The sequence below is a fragment of the Ochotona princeps genome, chromosome 18 (genome assembly GCF_030435755.1).
Source record: "Ochotona princeps isolate mOchPri1 chromosome 18, mOchPri1.hap1, whole genome shotgun sequence".
Taxonomy (NCBI): domain Eukaryota; kingdom Metazoa; phylum Chordata; class Mammalia; order Lagomorpha; family Ochotonidae; genus Ochotona; species Ochotona princeps.
Window position 1 is genome coordinate 14,095,663 of NC_080849.1, and position 8,296 is coordinate 14,103,958.

The window sequence follows — 8,296 nt, forward strand, 5'->3', positions numbered from 1 at the left end:
ATCAGACATGTCTCTATTTTAACCAATTACTTTATTGCATTTTTATTACAAGCCAAAGGTTGGGCTAAGTCAGTGCCTGCCTTCTACAAGGCCTTAGTCACAGCAAACACTGCTGATCAAGGAAGTTTGGAACCAAGCTCCTTATTGTCCAAACTGTCATTAGTGCTGGAGTAATTATTATAAATGTCTTTTATATGTCAACCATTAATGTTGAAAGTCTTCCCAAGTTCAAGCACACGAGGGAGAAATCACCTCCACCTTGAATTCTTCTGATAATCTTGGAAAGATTATTTTCTCAACTCTAAATGGATGAGTATAAAATGGCCTTTTGTGAGTAAGCTTGGGGCTGTACCTAGTCATAAAGCGAGGTTGGTGGAGGCGCATGCATAATTTCACCACATTTAATTTGTGTTAGCATTCCAATGTCTGCCTGACTTCAAATTTTGAAATTCATATAGCTATTTAACTACTTATCTTGGGCCAGCCTCTTGCTCATTCTAGCAAGCACACACACACACACACACACACACACACACACACACACACACACAACCTGTTTCAGTCTCACAAGTCCTCTGGAGAAAGGACAAGAGACCAAAAGAGAATGGGACAGAGAAAGCAAAGGAACAGATAGTTCAAGCATTTAAAGCACTCCTAATACTGATTCCTTGCCCCACTTTAATCTCCTTCTGACTTTGCTCCTTTTGATCAGGAAGACCCTGGGAGGTAGAGGGAAGTCCCGGGCCATGGGGAAGTGGGTAGAGCCTTGTGGACCATGGACTTACTTGTCTTGCGTTGATGAGATTGACACTTTTCATCGGAACAATGGAATTCTGTTGGTTTTTGCCACAGCAGCTCTGTGATCTTTGCTGTTATCAGATCTGTTGTAGTCTTCATTTTCTTATCTCTGTTTCAGAGGATGAGTGTTTCTCCAATAAGTATTTTCAATTTAGTGCTTGTTTAAAATAGAACAAGTGGCTTCTAGACCCTACTGTGGATTTCTGATTGCTAGAGTGAGACCTGAGAATTTACATGTTTATGAGAATTTGCATGAGTGCTGCTCATACACCTGACAGTCTGAGGACTTCCTGTTAGGAGAACCCTGAGGCTCCGTGTGTCTGCAGAATCCAGCCTGCTGGTGAAGACAGGGAATGCATGTGGCTGGTGTGGGTGGATATGGTGATGGCAGAGTCTGGGCATAGCTGATATTAGGAAGGTTGATGGGATATTATTTCAGGAGACAGGGGGCAGTCTTCTGGATCTTGGTCGGAAGGGATAGAATTAATAGCTAGCTGCATCTATTTCTGTTTCCATGGCTCCTGAGTCTGGGGAAGACCAGCTGTCCAGGGGTGCAGGCCTCCAGATGTGTGGTTGTTTCTAGACCAAATATTCTAAAAATCGACTTTGCCTACATGATGTTTTGGCATTCTGTGGACAGAGCCGTTATCTTCAGAGCTTTGTGAAATTTGGACAGAGCTTGCTTCCTGCCTCCCTTCTCTTCAGTTGCTGTCTACACAGACATTTCTGATCTCCAGCCATACGTCATCTGGAATGACAGCTGACTTAGCCTCTCACCAGGCCACTGGGCAGAATTATGAAACTCGGAATTCCTTGCAGTCTCATGAATTTAATGTTTCATTACTGCCAAAAGGGACAAGCCCAGTAAGTAAATAACCTACCTGATTCACCAAGAGACATGATTCACTAATTAAAGATTGGTCAGCATAAAACTGGGACTGAGCACTGAGCCAGGTCATGTTGCTATTTTAGGTCTGGATCACCTGAGCCCGAGTCCTCCGTGCCATCCCTGCCTCCCTGCAACTCAGACAGTGGGGCTCTTTGCTCGCTGCCAGGCTTCTAGCCAGCAGCAGCCCCACGGTGTTGGTAAGCATTTCCTTCCCTCACTAGATGATGAGTTCTCTGAGGTGGGTGTAGTGTGTTTTCTTTTCTTGTAGCCCCAATGCCTAGCACATGACAATCTTGTATATTGGTCAGCTGGGCTGCCATTATGCAGTACCATTCCCTGGGGGACTTAAGCAATAGCAACGCATTCTTGCACAGTTCTGGAGCCCAGAAACCCAAGGGTCTGGAGCGTAATCAAGGGGTTGGCTGGGTTAGTTTCTTCTGCAGGATCTGTCCTTGGCTTGGAGTTGACTATTTTCTCATGTCTTCTAAGTTTTCTTTCTTGAAACATGTTGGTTCAAACCTCCTCCTCTTATGGGGGCATCAGTCATGTCAGATGGCTTTATTTAAGTGTAATTACCTCTGTTTGCAAATTCAGTCACTTCCTCAGGCACTAGGGTGTAGGATTTGAGTGTAGTGTTTTCACAATATACAACTCAGCCCTATTACCCATTCCATTAATGTTAATTAGGGATTAATTGGACAAACTAATAAGACCGTCAGCTTTGTCCTGATTTCATTTCCAAGTGGACCATCTCCTTCCTTATCCTGTTCAAATTCAGAGATTTTATTACATGATATTCAGATAGGAGAATGTATTTGTTATGAAATTGAGACTATTGGTGATCAAACTTGTGATTTCAGTCAGAGTCATCCCCAGGCCTGGCCGCTGCGTTCAAGGTCCTTGACTTCCTTCCTTTCCTGTGTTGTTGTGCTGTGTCACAGTTGTTCTAATGGCCGGAAAGTCTCAGTAAGAGACAAATGTTGGCTCCGTGCTACTTTTCTCATGTAGGCTTCCAGTGTCCCATTTATAAATGTGTTTGTGTTTGACTAGGTTTTGGTTGAAAGCTTATACCCCAGGGGAGTCGGGAATTTGGAATCAAAATGCAGTTCCCAACCCCCAGGTGATACTGTCTGAAATGGCAGCACCTGGAAACTGCGCTGGGTTTTCCGAAACTCCCAGTTTAGAAAGTTTCTGAGGATCTGTCTCACCCTTACCAATGTCATTGTCCCAATGGCCTGCTTATGCGCACCGGTTTTTTTAGAGCCTGTTGCCTTTCCCAACTCTTATTGATGTCTGTTATTTGCTAAGGGCCTCAATCCAACTCCATGAGATAAGGAGAGAGTTATGATTCCCTTCAGCATGTGGGAGGTGAATACATAAAGTGATTTACACAACTTTCTTGGCTTGAAGTTCTCTTTTCTTATCTTCCCAACCCTAGAGAATTGGTCCAGATGTTACTCCCCACTCCTGCATCTCACCTCATCTCACCTGGGGTTATCTGCTTCCCTGCTCAGTTCCTTAAAAGCGTGGTCTGTTTATTTAACCTCCCTATGATTTTGTGCCTGCATGCAAGAGGTGCTCAATATTTGCTTATTGAGGAGACACTGTATAGCACTCATGGGGGCATTTAATGAACAGTTGCTTGGTGCTGGCCACTGTAAACTTGATCTTAATGTACTTGATCTCAGGTAACTCCGTCCTTTGCAGTAAGTCTAGTTTTCAGTTCCACTTAACAGATACAAAGCTGAGGCTTAGCAAGGTTAAGCTGATGTATCCAAGGTCATAGTAAGGGTAGGGGGGAGAACCAACCGTAGGCTTGACTAGTCCTTTTACTGGCCAGTTTCATCATCACTCTGCATAGACTAGAAACTGCACAAGGAACTAAAGAATGACCACACTGGAAGCCAGGTTTGCCCCCAGAGTAGTGCCCAAGGCCGTGGCACAGCTGAAAAAGGTCCCTGAAAATAATTCATTATTTTCTATTTTCACAAACATCTCAGGTTTCCTATTTCTGACTTTGTTTGGCATATTCCAGTTATTTTTGAAAAATATATTTAAAAATCTATCAATTTGAAAAGCAGAGAGCAAGACAGAGGGAGTGAGAGCTTCTATATACTAATTCATTCCCCAGATGCCTACAACATCCAGAGCTGGTGCTGGGGCCAGGATCAGGGGCCAGAAATTTAAATCACGTCTGCCACAAGGGGAGGGATGAACCACTTGGATCATCCCAGGGAGGCTGCTTCCCAAGGTATACATTAGCAGGAAGGTATAGTTGGGGACAGAACCAAAACTCGAACCCAAGCACTCTGACATTGGATATGAGCCTCCCAACTGAATTCTTAATCATGACTCCACACACCTGCCCTTGTTCTAATGATTTTGATGTGTATGCCTCCTTTGGACTACACACAGACATGTTCATACCTGTTCGGTTTGGAAAGATTGTGGCCAATCTTAAAAATGCTTGATGTCTTGGTTTAGGTGCCTTCCCACATGTTTCCCCCTACTCCTTCTTATCCCTTCTGCTCCCACCCTCTCCCTCCTTCCCAAGCCGTCAGGGTAATAAGAATTCAGGACTTGTCAGTTGTATCCTTTTGCAAGAGCATAGAAGTATTTCCCAATGTGGCTCTGGAAGATTCCATCTGCAAAGCAGGCTATGAGAGGTACAAAGTGTCATTTTTTCCCTTGAACTTGGCACAAAAGATCTTGTTGACAGTACTATCATGGAAAAATATCTATGGATAATAAGATTCTCCAAGTGTGTTTTGGAAATCAGAGGTGTAAGAATAGTCCATCCCCCCTACCCCCAAATTCCCCTTCTGCAACAGCAAGCTCCAATCAGCACAGGGAGCGAACTGTAGCTCTCTGGAGTGGCCCAGTGGAATCCTGCCCTTGGGTGTGTTTCCATGGCTCTCACTGCAGGGAGCCAGGTGTGAGCCTTTGCAGGCTGATTTTGGCTGTAAATTATGTTTTGTTTTTCTGGCAGCTGCCTGACAGCTAAAATCATATTTGCTGTCAGAGGTGACAGGGGTCACAATGGTGATGTATTGAAGTGCTTCAGAGTCTTGGGGAGTAGAGCAGACCTAGCAGGGTCCTCTCGCATCCCTCCTCTGTCCTCTGTGTATAAGCTGAGCTCCTGTGCCCAGGCCTCCTGAAGCCTAAACCAGGGCCAGAAAGGTAAAGGCCTGCTTTACATGACAGCACCACCAACGAGATTTAGTCTCATCCAAGTCCCGGGACCCACGGGCAACTCCCATGCAGACCTCTTAATCCGCTTAAGGTGTTGGCTCAGTCCTACCCCTTAATTGCATTGTGAGACAAAATGCAAAATCCATCACTGTAATTACTTCCAAATAGTGAATTCCAAAGCATTTTGACTATATCCAAAGAGATATTTCAACTCACAGCATGCTTAATCATCCCCCACTTGCCTGATTATTTCTTGTCATCATTTCTACCCCTGTTCCACCTCCACCCCTCATAGGGTGTCTATTTTTCATTTTTACAGACCAAAGTGAAGTGTCTTTGCATTTGATGAAATCTGCAGCTTTGAGACTTCACTGCTCATGAAATAGAAGTCTGATGTTCTCCTGCTCTGCCCCAGCCCTTGCTTGCTGCTCTCTGTGCAGTCTTTCCTCTGTGTCTGTGTTTACTCCTCCACCTTCCTTTTCCTAGATGTTCGTCAGATTCATAACAGGACTTTGTGGCAGGAGCTCTGGCTTCTGAAATCCTGTGCTTGGAAACCTGTCCATCCACTAGTGACAGCTGCCACTGAGCCTGGACTGTGGCCCAGCTGTAATGCCCTGCCTTTAATCTCCATCCTCATGTCAGCCAGAGTGTAATTGGGAGAAACACACTCTGATCACTAACCTGGACCACCTCCAGAGCCCATGCCACCTGCTTTCTTCCACAACTCCAAAGCTCCCAAGAGATGCTTTCGGAGCACCGATGCTTTGAGAATGAGTCTGTTAGGATAGTCAGCTACTTATCCCACGGAGCTTTTACACTGGCTTTGGGTTTGGGGATTGAGGATCATTTGCTATAGTCTGGAAATTCTTCACCTAGGTTTTGAGTCTGTGGGACAATGGTTACCTGCCCTGGTTAAGTTCTCAGCTGTCCTTTTCCCAGTCCCCTGTCATGCCATGTTCTGCCCAATCTCTCCCATCCACCCCCCTCTCCCTGCTCTCCTCTTGACTACTGTCACCCTCTGCCTGGCTGATGACAAAGAATTCCGTGGCCTGCAGGTTCCTCTGTCAAGGCCTGATGGTGGCTCAGAGAGGGCAGAGTGGTGTCGCCCTGAAGCTTCTGAGATTGGTGGCAGCTGTGCCCATCCCAGCTGGCAGGGCCACAGCAAATTTGACGAGTGATTCATCTGGGGCCTGTCATTCACCCCATCCAGATGGTGAGCACACATGCACAGAAGTCACAATGTGTTAGAGATTGCCTATCTATGGTGCATTAGGGGTCCAGGCCTACGGGAAACAGGAAAGAGTGATTTCCCTGCTTCTGTCCAGAGCACAGCATTTTCATGTTGCCCAGAGCCCAGCTAATGGTGAAGCTGGCTTTCCTTTTGTCCTTAGATTCATGGGAACCCCAGCAATAGCAAACAGAACGTGGTGATGCCTGGGGGCTCTGGGATGTGGTCATCTTAGGGGAAGGGTTTCCAATGCCCCAGACTCCCCCTGCTGAATACCCTTCAGAATGCAGTAGATTGTACATTTCCACTTGGAAAAAGAACAAATGAGTAGGAAAAGCAACTTTCCCCGCCTGTCTGACAAACCAGAGATGCAAGGCAGTTGTAGATTAAAAACATGAAAGCAAGAGATACCAGGCTTCAAGATCAAGACCCAGAAGTTTGTCTTTTTAAATTTATTTTCATTTCTGTACACCAAACCTCAGGAGTTCAATGTTTGTTCCCCTCTACTCCAGCACAGAATGGCCTTGAGGTAGTTGTGGGGGCGATGGCCCTGGTGTCCTGCTCAATTCAAGCAGACTCTTATTTTTCACTTTGCTGCTGCTGCGCAAACCCTGTCTCCATGGAAGCTCATATCCATAGGCTCCAGGCATCAGGACTGTGATGTAAAAGGGAATTTCAAGAAGTTTATGGGAAATGGGCATGATCCTTTGTTTCCATAAAGATCTTGAACACCCTCATATTTTTCTGTGGGACAGGGAGACACAATATAACCTGTTATCAAGGAGAGAGAGAGAGAGAGAATGAGAATATGAATATGAATATGAATGAATTAGGCAGCACAGGTTATTTTACCAACATCCATTGGAGGATCACCTGCATAGGGAATGGGTGAGTCAGACAGTGAATACAAGCTTCCCTTTCTCCCTCCATTAGCTTTGATCCCTTCTGTGTCCATAATGAGAGCATCTTGCTGTGTGCAGTGTGATTATAACATTTTACAGGAGCCTGACCCAAAGATGAAGTAGCCATCTCTTGTCTTGATGAATGCAGAAAACCCCATCTGTGGAGTGGTAGGCTCTGTCGGTCTCTGAGAAGGGAGGCTCTGCTTACTCAACTGCCACTGATTTAAGAAGCTTTCAAGAATAGCTTTGACCAATGTTGATTCTTTCCTGAGGCACTCACTTCAGAATTCAACCCCACTGAAGCTGCCAACTTGATAAAAACATAAACATCACCACCTTGTTCCTATTGTAGAAATGGGTGTTCCAGAATGGATCGAGCTCTTGCCGTAAGGTGATGGAGCCACGGCCCGAGCCACTGAGGCAGGGCCTGACTGAGTAAAAACTGTGCCTTCTCATATTCCAGGCACAGAGTCCCTGGCCACTGGGCCAAGAGGAGATTGTGTCTGTTCTTCTCAAATCTCTAGGGCTCAGCCACTGGAGTCTGGGGAGAGGCTGGTTTGGGTTTGTAGGAATCTGTTCACCCTGCAAAAGAAAATATTTATTCTTTTCTCCAACTCCCTCTATTTCCATGGGAGATAAAACTTCAGATGCCCAACCTGGACTGAATCCTGTATTCCTCCTGTCAGGTAAGGAGGACCATCCTGGCCTACAGCCTGGAGGAGCACCGTTGAGAAGCACTCTGAAGGAGTGTTTTCTCCACAGCTCAGCCCCAGAAAGAAATCCCTGGGAACATTTCTCATCTTGGGTTAATGTATGGATAGATAGCATGCAGACAAAGCCAACCAAACAGGAGCTGTTGGAGGGGAGAAGGAATGATGGTAGGACCAAATACAGGAGAATTCAGCCAGGAGGTAGAAGATTGAAAACTCTGTGATGTCGGTTGGGAGTGATTTGAATGCTGATGTCAGGATCCACCTGATTTTCTTGGTCCTCATATAAGGTTTTCTTAAGAAATAAATGAGAAATAAATGAGATTAAGAAAAAAGCATTAATTGAGCTTCTGATTTTTTTTTCTTATTCATACTTTGTTTCATGTTCATGAAAGATGAGAGTTAGCAGGTATGGGCACTCACACACGTCTCCCCAATGGACACAGATGACAAATCAACCCCTCCTACTCAGACAGTACCCACTTTCTGAGCACTGCCATGTACTCTGATCCTGCCAGAGTCCACTCTGCCTAGCCTGCCTTCATGATTCCATGTGACACTTGTGCCTGGAACTCAA

The 8,296-nt window shown here is 45.5% G+C and overlaps 1 long non-coding RNA gene across 1 annotated transcript; it reads left to right on the plus strand.

Annotated features, from left to right (window-relative positions):
- Positions 1-1,372: 1,372 nt before the first annotated feature.
- On the plus strand, positions 1,373-7,856 carry LOC131482547 (uncharacterized). Its single transcript, XR_009247094.1, has 3 exons — positions 1,373-1,662; positions 1,771-1,884; positions 7,696-7,856. It is a non-coding gene; the product is annotated as an uncharacterized LOC131482547 (long non-coding RNA).
- Positions 7,857-8,296: the final 440 nt, after the last annotated feature.